The following is a 13211-nucleotide window of genomic DNA, read 5'->3' on the forward strand; positions in this document are numbered from 1 at the left end:
ACATGACTCTATCAAGGACATTATCGGGTCAGTTGATAAAACTGGAATATGAATGGTAGATTAGATACATATATTATGTCAGTGTGAGATTTCCCGAAGTTAACAACTGCTCTGTGACTGTGAAGGAGAATGTCTTTATTCTTAGGCAAAACACACTGGTGTATTTAGGATAAAACATCATGATATGTGCAACTCACTCTCAAATATTTCGCCCCTAAAAATGTACGTGTAGGAGAGCAAATGGGGCAAAATGTTAGCAATAGATAGATCTGGATAAAGATATTCTTTGGAATATTCTATGTTTGAAAAAATTTCCAAATAATTTATGCTCCCTCGTGTCCCAGCAGGTCAGCTTGGACTAATGTCAGTTGGGTCAACTGGACTTCCCTCCAGGCTGAGGGTTGAATTCGGGCCTTAGGCATCTCTCCTCTTCCTTGGACTCGTGGGCTACACAGGATACCTTCCTTCCACGATTAGGGCACTGGTACAAGAAGCCACAGCCAGCTGCACAAACAGGCAGAGCTCTCTGTTTGTGTCACAGCTGGCAACATCCCGCTGGTCAGAGGAAGTCATATGGCCAAGCCCAAAGTCAAGGGGTGGAGAGTGCTTTCTGTCTCTGCCTGCAAAGTCCAAGGCAAGATATGTGGACACATTAGGCCTGGCACAATGGCTCACGACTCTAGTCCTAGCACTCTGGGAGGCCAGGGTGGGCAGATTGCTCAAGGTCCTGAGTTCGAAATCAGCTCTGAGCAAGAGTGAGACTCCATCTCTACTAAAAATAGAAAGAAATTAGCTGGACAACTAAAAATATATAGAAAAAAATCATCCGGGCATGGTGGCGCATGCCTGTAGTCTCAGCTACTCGGGAGGCTGAGGCAGAAGGATCGCTTGAGCCCAGGAGTTTGAGGTTGCTGTGAGCTAGGCTGATGCCACGGCACCCTAGCTTGGGCAACAGAGTGAGACTCTGTCTCAAAAAAAAAAGAAAATGTGGACACATGGAGGGGTCAAAAATTAGGACTAATAATAAATAATTCAACCTACCACAGATGGCCAACATGAATACACGGTAGCTACTTAGAAAAGTACCTGTTAAATTATAGCAAGCCAGGAAGCCAAGCATGTAGGCATGGAAATATTGCTTTTGCCTTTGAAAGGGCAATGTTGCAGCTAGCAAGAGGCAAAGAGGGAGACTGGCTCCTCCAGCCTGTCTTACCGAGGCATCATCTCTGCTTGTTGAAAGCCATGGCAAGGAGGCTATCCAAGTTTAAGTACCTGATTTTACCTTTTCTTGGGGGAGCAAGCTCAGGGAAATGATAAGGAACAGATGTACATGATAGAACGCCACATTATTCATTTAAGCCTGGGAAGTTAACTGTCCAGTCTTGGTCGCTTGTGCCAGAGTCTCCCTCCTGGTGTGGTAGGTGGAACTTTCCAGAGGCCAAACTGTAGTTCATAGTTCAGACAGTTGCTGGTTAAGCAAATAATTAGAGCAGATGGAATTGGATCTTCCTGCAAAATGTTTCTGTTATCTTGTGACTTTTCTTTCTCTAGTCTGCAAATAAGGAGATATGTTTTTCTCTGGATAATAGAAAGCAATCCTAAAAATCAGAATATTCTGTTCCCCGAAAAATGTAGAAAAGACTCTACAAAGTCTTGCTCTTCAACACAGTTTTTTGGACTCCATATGGAACAGTCTGTATTATGACCAATGGACTTACTGCAACAGCTGAACAAAGGTTAGATTTTAGTCTGTGTAGTTTGTGCCTGCCTAGTATTCATTCATGCTTCCTCTAGTAATGGTGCCCCAAATTCCCTTTGAAAAACCAATTCCTCCCACCTGTGACTCTTAGTCCACATGGTTCTGGTGGAGCCCACTCCATCCTCACTCCAGAGCGGACCCGGATTTGAGCCACTCAGTATATTCCAAACCCATGATTGCTTTAGGATGGTCATGTGATCCAGTTTGGCCCAGAAGAGTCAGATCTAGGACTTTTTTCCCCCCTAACAACTGCTTAAAAGGAGAAATCTTCTGAGCATAATTTGGCAGGAAGTAAACTTGGAGCTGCTTGGAACCTCCATAACCGGAGAACCTGGGGCCACTCATCACTAGGGCAGGGCCTACCCAAATGGGAAACCAACACAAAATACAGCTGAGAAAGGAGAAAAAACCAAACCCTGAAAAATTATCTGAACTGGATCCAGAGATGCCTGAATCTACCCCCAGGAATTTTCAGTTCCAGAAGTCAGTAAATTCTAATTTCATTACCTGCAAGTCTGAACTGAGTTTCTCTCATTTGAGGATAGGGAGCAGGTTTCATCTGTCTTTGTCTCCCAAGCGCGCAGAGCCCTGCCTGATGCCCTCGTACAGAATCTTCCCCGGGTGCTAAACCAAAAGGCTTGGACCTGATTCCGGCAGGTGAGGAGGAGCTGAAGGGCGTAGGCAGCAGGGCCACAGGAGGCTCTGTGCGGCAGGGCTGTGGGCGGTCGCCTGTGGTGGCACACGTGAAACCTCCCTGGCCCACCCGGCGAGATGGCACAGCCTCCGACAACAGGAGGACGGGGCCAAACTCAGTGGCATGCTCCCTCCCCAGGACATGGGGACAGGGCTTCCGTTCCCCCAGATGCCACCCCTGCAGTGCCTGGCCCGCCCTGGAGGGGACGCCCCGCAGGCGGCGAAGCCCGCACCACTCCGCGTGGTAGCGCCAGGCGTTCATTAAAGGAACGCAGTACCTGTGGCCGCTGGAATCGAACTGGAACGGGTATCTGAGAATGGCTTCCGGAGCCCAGGCGAGGGAGCTGCTAAATGTCTGCAGGTTACTTTTCGGTGACAGCGCCCACGCTGCCTTCTGTCCCAGACAGCCCTGGATGGAACGATCCTCCGGCCCCGGTTCTCCTGCTGTGCCCACAGTCTCTCGGTTACAGCTCGCACGTGGCTCGACTGCGCAGCGAGGTGCTCTGTCCGGATTCCCGTCCACGGGGAACACTGAGTGTTAGGGACCGACCTTCCACAGCCCCACCGGACAGAAAAGCAGAGACATCGAGGATGCAATCACACAAGAGGAGGTTTATTTTCTGGCTAGCCAGGGTCCAAGCCCCAGAGCGCCAACGCAGTGGCCACTCTCGCAGGCAAGGACCCCCACCGGAACAACGGCATGCCTTTTATCCCCATGGTGCACAAGCTGCACACAAGCTGACTACGCATGGATCATGCGTTGACCTTTAAAATGATTGGTTGCCCACTATTGCCTTTTGAAATAATTGGCGGGTTGGTTGCCCTCTATTGCCTGATGGGCCAGTCGCCCGTGCTTCAATGACCTCATCCCATAATTCCCGTTACAGCGGTGTAGCGAGCAAGCAATGACCAGAAGCAAAGGTTTGCGGTTAGCTCATTGCCCTACCCAAGTAAATTCCCGACAATTGGAAGAATTCTTCTGCCCTTCCTCTGTCCTACAGATTCCTCTGCCCTTCCTCTGCCCCACATGAGGACGGCTTTTCTCATCGGCGTGCTCCCTCGCCCCTCACACTGATTGGCCAGATCCGGGTCACGTGCCCATTCTTGGCCCCAAGAAGGGAAGCCAGCCCCATCCAAACCACATGGATTGGGAGCAGGGGTGAAAAGTGGCTCCCCAAAGGAAAATGAGGGCAATACTACCCGAAGAAAGGAAAACAGGCAGCTAAAACTCAAAAATGTCTACATATATAAACATTTGATAATAATTTGATAATTATTTAATTATTCCTAGGTGCATGTATGTGTATGCATGTATACACATGTAATCAATATATGTACAATAATTATAAGCTAATTGTATCCAAGCTAATTTTGTTAACTATATGAATAACAATAACAATGATAGCTACCATCAGCTGAGTGTTCACTATGTGTTAGCACTGTTCTAATCGCTTTACGTCTATTAACTCATGTAATCCTTTCACTAACCCCATGAGGCAGGTGCTATTATTATCATCATTTTACTGGCAAAAAATTGGCAAAAATTCAGGCCCGTCTAACTCAAATTAATTAACAATGTAACAAATTAACTGACCATGTTATATTGTCTCACATGAAGAAAACATAAACCAGAAGCATACTAGAGTATTTGATTTGATTTTTCTTCTCCTCCCACCATCCTACTGGGTGGGCCCATTCGTGCAGAAAAACTATGGTGTGCTGAGTCTTCTACCAGATACTCAGGAGACAGAGAAAAGCAACACGAGACCCCTGCCTGGAGGGTTCGTCTGGTGGGGGAGACAGACACATAAACACGGGACTATAGGGCAATCTGGGAAATTTTATAGCAACACTCTCTACAAAGAATTCTCCCTTTTGTTTCCTCCCACACAAAGGGTTTTAAAAATCTTACTATAATTCAGTAGTGTTATGACAAGATCAAAAAATTTCAATTAAAATTATTTCTACCCTACACTTCATTGAGCATTATTAGATCCAGAAAAGGGTGATCAAATGGGGGTGGTCCTGTTCAAATTTCACCATGCAGTAATGAAAATGTCCTTACTACCTCCTGGCTGCCAGCTTCCAAGTGCCATTCTCATTTCCTATCACATCTGCATTCTGGTTAAAGTGTCCCAGGTCCCCTAGACCTAACAAAAGCACTTTAATCCAGTATCTTTTAAAGTGTGGGAAAAGTGACTTGGGGTAATTTCGTATAGTTACAGTGTGCAGATTACCATTTTCAGCATGCTTGCAATTCTTTCATTTTAATGAAGTATAACACCTCCTTAACACATGCTAATCTCTCTGGAGAGAGCAGGTCTCAGAGTCACAACTGTTAACAGGCAGCCAGCTCTACCTGGCTGGAACTCGGTGATACCATTTCCCTTTCCTTGTGTTTGCTTTGACAATTACCGTCTATTTATGGAGAACTATGCAGGTTTTCCAATTATTGCCATGGATATAAAGCTTCCTTTCAAAGAAACATATTTATCTTTTGAGTTAATCTACTTAAAACATTAAGTAAATGCTAGTGCAGATGGGATGTGGATGTCACAGGCTTTGTGACGGTGCTACTCTAACAGGTCGTGTTTTGGAAATACTGCCCTCACCTGCTGGGGCCCGTAGATGCCTTTCAGGCAGCTTTGCAAAACTCTCACCCCAGCTGGAGTTTCCTTTCCTGCCCTGTACCCCTCAGACGTTCTCTTATAACTCTCCCCAGAGCCCCCGTAGCTATTTGTAGGTCAGTCTTCCTGGCTAGACTATGGACTTCTCTATTCATTTCTCTGTCTTCCCAGAAGTAAGCCTGGCTCAGAGTGGGTTCCAGAAATAGGCTGGTTGCCCCTGTGCTCTTGAGGTTTCAGGATTGTCCATTTAGGCTCCAGACTCGGCTTCCTCATTCTAAGGTAGTTTTGTCCCTCGGAAGTCTGTTCGTCGTGGGTCTGCTAGGGTCCGTGAGGGTGTCTGTGAAGGGCGCGTTGGATTTCTAATTGACATGAATGTCCAGGGAACCACATGGCCCGGGGTATGTTACTGGCGGATGTTACTGACCCACTGTTAGGCGAGGAGTGGGCTTTGTCTTTGAAGGGGACATCTTGGCCGCCCCTCCCTTGGCTGAAAGAAAGCAGTCTTCAAGGGGACACTAGCTCTCTCTTCTCCCTGCCAGCAGAGCTACTTGCTCTCCTATGACTGGCAGCTCGCTCTGTGCCCTGCGTAGGAGGACACTTCGCTGATGTTGGGACATCTCGCTTGTGCTAATGAGTGGAGTGGGAGCCCTCACCTGTTCACGGAGCTTGTGTTTGCATGCAGGTGGGGGAGGATAGGACATGGGGTACTAGCAACTGAATGCTGAAGTCCTGATTCCTTTTTTGAGACAGAGTCTCACTCTGTTGTCCAAGCTAGAGTGCTGTGGTGTCAGCCTAGCTCACAGCAACCTCAAACTCCTGGGTCAAGCGATCTTCCTGCCTCAGCCTCCCCAGTAGCTGGGACTACAGGCATGTGCCACCATGCCCGGCTAATTTTTTTTCTATATTTTTAGTTGTACAAGTAATATCTTTCTATTTTTAATAGAGACAGGGTCTCGCTCTTGCTCAGGCTCAGGCTGGTTTCAAACTCCTGACCTTGGGCGATCCTCCCGCTTCAGCCTCCCAGAGTGCTAGGATTACAGGTGTGAACCACCATGCCTGGCCTGAAGTCCTGATTCTTAATATTTACAGTGCACCCTGAGAATCCAGGAGTTCTCAGTCCACTTCCAGCCCCTAAATTTGTCCCTCTTAGCTAAAAAAAACTACCAAGTGTTGTTTTTAAAAATAATAATAATTAAATACAGGCAGAGCTTAATAGAAACACTTCTCATCATGTGACCAGAAGAACTGAAAAAGTTTTGAAAAGCAGGAGGTTCTCAGAAATATTTGCTTTTATAAACAAATATTCTCTCTTCCTTCAGTTATAGCACTAGCAAGGCGCTGTGTGAGGGCTTTTCTCTTCTTGAGAATCTTGGTGGCTCACCCCCCATGGGGCTTCTGGTTTTGATTGATAATAGACCCAAGGATAGAGCACACCTGCAAGGAAGACTCCTAGTTGCCCTACTTGCCAGTGGCGGGAATTAATCACTTAGTTTCTCAAACTTCACTTAGCAAGCTCCCTCCATGGCCCGGGCCCTGGGGCCTGGCCTGAAGCAGCCCACTGCTGCCAGCCTTTCTTTCAAGTCTGCGGTTTTATCTTAAACATTCAGGCAAGGCTTCTATTCTACTGAATCACATATTCCTGTTTGTTTTAATATGAAAATATGCAAAATAAGTTACTGGTTAAAATGCTTAAAGATTTATTCCTGACTTTTTTTCCCCATATCATCAATTTTGGGTAAAAATGGAGTTCCAGGAGCAGCTTTGGGTATCTCTTAACCCACGGCTGCCGTGTGCTCCTGGGAGGCAGCCCCTGCGTGAAAGTGAGTCCCTGGGTGATCCCAGCAGTTTCTGGACGCCTTCCAGAATACTCTCCGGGCAGAGCTTCTGTGTACCCTCATCCAGGCATGGCGAGAGGCTCTTATGGGGAGAGGAGAGGCTGGTGGCGAAAAGACTTTCCAATTAGAGACTGTCTGTCTGTTCATGCCCAGGGTTTGGCACAGTTAAAGGGAAGCTGAGGATTAAATAGGACGACAGTGTTTCTTAACTTGGGTATAAAACCTTCCCTGTGAGAATGCTGAAATTCTGAGCTTCCATTTTGATGATATTTTTAAAAATATGAATAGGCATATTTTAGAGAATCCGAATGTTGGCCCCAACAACTGAGTTCTGTTAGCACGTGAATTGGGGCCCTGGGCTGGTACTTCTACTTTCATGGGCTAAAGAGAAAAGAGCCAAATTTGACTTAATATGTCAGTGATGTATTTGTGCTGAATGACAGTTAATACACTATGATGTGCTGCTTTAACAAAGATTTTCCCAGTATTTCCATTAGAGAAAAATGAGTTGTCACAATACACAGAATGTATAGGCACACTGACTCCAAAAAACCTGCTCCAATGGCCAGGCGCGGTGGCTCCCGCCTGTAATCCTAGCACTCTGGGAGGCCGAGGCGGGTGGATCGCTCAAGGTCAGGAGTTTGAAACCAGCCTGAGCGAGACCCTGCCTCTACTAAAAATATAAAGAAACTAATTGACCAACTAAAAAATACATGTACAAAAAATTAGCCAGGCATGATGGCGCATGCCTGTAGTCTCAGCTACTCGGGAGGCTGAGGCAGGAGGATTACTTGAGCCCAGGAGATTGAGGTTGCTGTGAGCTAGGCTGATGCCATGGCACTCACTCTAGCCTGGGCAACAAAGTGAGACTCTGTCTCAAAAAAAAAAAAAAAAAAACCTGCTCCAATGTAGTTGGCTCCATGTTGCCAGTATGAGTAGAGATACAATTTCAGCAACACTGAAAAAATCAGTGCATGTATATATATACACACACATACACACACACACACACACATATATACATACTCACATGTATATGAATTAAAATTGAAAAACAACATTAGCTCTCCTGTAAATGTTAAGGTAAACTATATTGGTTTTGTAGTTGTGTATTTAATCTATAAAAGTGTTCATGTTTTTTATTTGTATCATAGCTACAAAGAAAATATGTTTATGTCTTATTTATGTATATACATATTATACATTGTTATAATTAAATGTTATAATTAAAATCATTTAAGTCTAAACATGGGGGCAAAATTTATAAGAATTTTGTTATTTTTAAAATGGGTGGGTACGAATTCAAATTTAAAAATAATCATTGTCCGAGTTCATTTCGTGCTGCTGTAACAGAATACCTGAGATTTGGTAATTTACAAAAAACAGAGATTTATCTCTTATAGCTTGGAGGCGGGGAGGTGCAAGGTCCAGGCCCTTCTCTCGGGGTCATCCCGCAGCGGAAGGTGGAAGGGCACGCGCAAAAGAGAGAGGAAACTCATCCTTTCTCTCAGGCATCCGCTCCCTCAATTAACTACCCCACTCCTGATCCACTTCCAAAATGTGGTCAGAAATCAACAGCAAACACACCATGAAGGTACAAGTGCTGTGGAAAACAGTATGGTGGTTCCTCAAAAAATTAAGCATAGAATTACCATATAATCCAGCAATTCCACTTCTGGGTGTGCACCCCAGAGAACTGAAAGCAAGGACTCAGCAGATATTCGTATTCATGAACGTAGCAGGATTATTCACAATAGCCCGAAGATGGAAGCAGCCAGGGCAGAACAGGGAGCTGTCGTGGCATGGGCACAGAGCTTCAGCTTGGGAAGATGAAAACGTTCTGGGGACGGTGGAGGTGACGCCTGCGCAATGTGTGCTCAATGCCGATGAACTGCACACTTGAAATGGGTGAAATGGTAAATTTTATGTTCTGTGTCTTTGACCACAATAAAAAATTCAGCAAAGTTGTTTAGCAAATTCGTGTTCGTGGCAGCATGGACGTGGCTTGGTTCTCGGGTCTCCAAGGAGCCACTCGGCGTTTCCCAGCTGCTATCCGGCATCTTGCGCCTTCTAGGAGGGACGTCCCCAGGGCTCTCCCCGAGAACACCCTTCGGTCCTGAGACGAACGCAGGAAGACAGATCAGCAAATCTGCAGTTGTTTCTTTCTTTTTCTTTTTTTTAAATTATAATTTCAATCTTTAAACTTTACTTTTTTTTTTTTTTTTTTACTTACAATGCCCATCCAGTCAACAGGTATGCAGTTGTTTCAAAACTGAAGACCACTTGGCATGTGACTTAGTCTGTTTGTCTGTCACAGAATACCACAGACTAGGTAATTTCTAAAGAACAGAAATTTATTTCTCACAGTTCTAGCGGGGAAGTCTGAGATGGAGGAAGGCCCCAGCCTCTGCCGTGTCCTCGTGCCGTGGAAGGCAGAAGGGCAGGAGGAGAATGGACGCTCCGAGCTAACCCACTCCCTCCGGCAAGCCCCTTTCCACGGGCACCTAGTCCCATTCCCACGGGAGGAGCCCTCCTGGCCTGATCACCTCTTTTTTTTATTTTTTTTTTGAGACAGAGTCTCACTTTGTTGCCCAGGCTAGAGTGAGTGCCGTGGCATCAGCCTAGCTCACAGCAACCTCAAACTCCTGGGCTCAAGCGATCCTCCTGCCTCAGCCTCCCGAGTAGCTGGGACTACCCCTGACCTCGAGCAATCCGCCCGCCTCGGCCTCCCAGAGTGCCAGGATTACAGGCGTGAGCCAGCGCGCCCGGCCCTGATCACCTCCTAAAGGCCCCATCTCTCAGTACTATCACACTGGCAGCACCTGACTTTCGGAGGAGACACATTAAGAAAAAAAAATAGCAGCCTAGTTACTCTACTGAGGATACTAACTAATGTGCACCACCCGAGCCAGATTCCTCATATTTATTCATTACAGGGAAATAAACTAAATTTAATACAGCGAAGTTCTGAATAATGGATAAAACTTAGGCTCTATAGCAGCATTTTCCAACGTATGTTCTGTGGGATGTTCATAAATGTTACATGAAAAGGAAGGTTCTGTTGTCAAATACATTTTGGAAACGCTGGATCGAACCAGGTAAAACGGCTTCTTCCTTGCTGGGTTCGGAGCCGTGAGTGTCCTGTTGTGGCGTGGAGGTTTGGAGTATTCAGACCAGTGCTTGCCCAGTGGATTTGGCCACAGAACATTTTCATGAGCATGTTGAAGGAGGACGTTCGGTAAACACACTTTGGAAAAACTTTCATTATGAACGTCAACACACTTTGGAAAAACTTTCATTATGAGAAAAATAATGAATTAGAAGATAAATATACACTAGGCCAGGGGGGGGCGAGATGTATAGTCCTTGGGCCTACTCCATCGGCGCCTTCTTCTTCTTCTCTTTTTTTTTTTTCACAGAGCTAAGAATGGTTTGCACATCTTCATGCGGTTACATTTTGAATAGTTATGTAAGTACTTGCATAACATGCTGGTTTTGCCTCTTGGCTTGCAAAGCCCAAAATATTTACTATCTGACCCTTTAAGAAAAAGTTTGTCAACTTCTTCACTAGACAATGAACATATCTGAAGAGTGTTGCTGCGTTTTTTTTTTTACTCTTCATAGAAACAATTATCATGTGCTATCAAAAGTGCCTACTATGCGCTAGGCATACATTATTTCCATTAATCTTAACAACTCTGTGAGAAAGCTACCGTTGCCCCCATTTTACAGACGAGGACACTGAGTTTCACAGAGGTAAGATGTGTATCAGAGCCAGAACTCAAACCCAGCTCTGTCTAGCCCCAGTGTCCAGAACTGCTCTGCTGTCAGTGGTTCACAAAGTGGGGTCCATGAATCCAGAGGGTGTGTAAGACAAGCCATTGGAGCCCATTGACTCAGAGCTCTTATATTATATGCTCATCCTTCAGATATATTCTAGATGTGTATTTTATTATAATACACAATCAATCAGCTAAAAGTAGCCTACTCAGTAGCCACTAGACAGATTTTTGAGGAGCTTAAGTTCAGAACTACTGAGAGAGACAGAGGGATCAGAGATGGAGAACAAAATGTCAGCTTTGTTCTTGAGCGAGCCGGAGGGGACTCTGGCTCAGGTGTGGCTCGTGGCAGGACGGGCTTCCTGAGCCTGCATCCTAGAACGAGACAGGCCTCCTGACTCAGCCACGGGCAGCCCAGAGGCCATGCGCAGTGTCTGCTCCCAGGGAATCCGAGCCGAACTGGAGAGAGGCCGAGCTGCGCATGTCTGGCTGCTGCTCCCTGTATACCCGCCCTTCTTTCCCAGAGAGAGGGCCGGGGTTCCTGCATGGCGCTCCATCCACACCGAAGGGAACACACCAGGCATCGGTGTAAGGTTCCCACCTAACAATGTTGTACATGATCTATTTAGTAACCCAGGTATTTTATATATACATATAAATTTATATAAATGTATATATACTGTATACATGCTAAAAGTTTTTATTGATGGGTACGTAATGAAAACGGTTTGAGGCCCATTATTCTACGTTGTGCCGTAGACGTCTGTGGCTCAGCTCCATGTGGTTGAAAGGAAACCAGAGGACATAGTTTATTGCAAGACCTGGGCCTCCTGGTTGTTAAGAGGAGATGAACCTGGGCTTTGTCAACTTGGATGTGTTGGCTCTGCACATTGCCAGTATTCATGGGTCTCTAAAGAAAAACTTGTTTAGAAGGTGAAAACATTCCCTTCCTGGTGGCTGTTTCCTCAAGTTTCCTATTTGAGGCAATCTCACTACAGGTTGAGTATCTGTTATCCAAAATGCTTGGGACTAGAAGTGTTTTAGATTTCAGATTTTTTTCAGATTGTGGAGTATTTGCAGAATACATACCAGCTGAGCATCCTTAATCTGAAAATTCAAAATCTGAAATGTTCCAATGAGCGTTTCCTTGGCATCCTGTTGGAGCTTCAGATTTTGGAGCATTTCTGATTTGGGATTTCTGGATTTGGGATGCTCAACCTGTACGGGGAAATCCATTCAGAGAGCTCAAGTTAGACCAATAGCAAACAGGAAACCTTGAAGTTAATGAGCAGCTATCAATTCAGGGGAGTATTTTGTACTCATGATGCTGTTAATATTAGCATTAAAGATTGGGTTGCAGTGAGTGATAGAGCCATGGACAATTAGGGTGAAGCATCTGGCTAAGGTCAGTTAGGTAGGGGGTGTGGTTCGGAGACAATTCAAGGTAGAGCTGAAATTTAAAATTTGACGTTTTCCAGAGTTTATTACATGAGCCATTGCTCCTGTTAGAAGCTCCATGAATGGTTTCATGGACAAGTACATTCGAGACATCCAATATAAATACCCCTCCTCGGGCATTTCACACTGCATGTCAGGATAGCAGAGGCTGCTTATACTTATAATAAGTCCTGCAATAAAGACACTGTTAAACTTTATTTAACACAAAACTTCACAAACTAACATGTCCACAGAGCACTTATTTTAAAATACCTATTGACATTTGTTCTGGAAAACACTTTGGGAAGTGCTGAGTGGTATTATAGATTCGGGAATTGTTTATGACAAGGGGCTTTGGATTTAGATAGCCAAGCTCATCTTCTTACCAGCTGTGACCATGGGTAAGTTGCTTAATTTCTCAAACTATTAATTTCTTTATCCTTTATATAAAATGGTATACTCTTTATATAGCCTTATATAAAATGGGTGTAATTCCCACCTAGGGGAATAGTAGTGAAGATTAAATAAGATAACATCTATAAAGTACCCAACTAATAGCATGTGCTCAATAGGTTAGATCTTTTCCCTTAATTAAAGAGTTAGGTTTTCTGGAGAGAGGAGATATTTCATGAATAAAAAATTTGAATCCAAGGGAGTAGTTATATCGGATGAGAGATGAGCTTTGATTGGTATCAGGGAGGGGACAGTGTGCAGTGGAAGAGCCAGCTCCAGGCCAGATGCTACAGGCACCTGTGGTCCCGTACCTTGCCTTCTGAAACTCAGTGCCTTCATATGCAAAGTGCAGACGTATGTCTCACAGGGCATTTTGAGGATGAAATAAAACAGCGTATGTAAAGTCCCTCACAGGCCTGGAACATGGTAAATGCTTAGAAATATAATGATGGCATTGATAATAATAGCACAGAGCACTATTTTTGAGCACTTAAGACTGTACCATATTGACTGATGCTTGCTAGAAAAAAAAAGAAAAAAAGACTGTACCACACGAAGTGCCAAGTGTGGCTGTTTCTCAAAATGGAACATGTGGGTCATTTTCTCAGAATGCACTCCTCCTGCCCCC

The sequence above is a fragment of the Microcebus murinus genome, chromosome 21 (genome assembly GCF_040939455.1).
Source record: "Microcebus murinus isolate Inina chromosome 21, M.murinus_Inina_mat1.0, whole genome shotgun sequence".
Taxonomy (NCBI): domain Eukaryota; kingdom Metazoa; phylum Chordata; class Mammalia; order Primates; family Cheirogaleidae; genus Microcebus; species Microcebus murinus.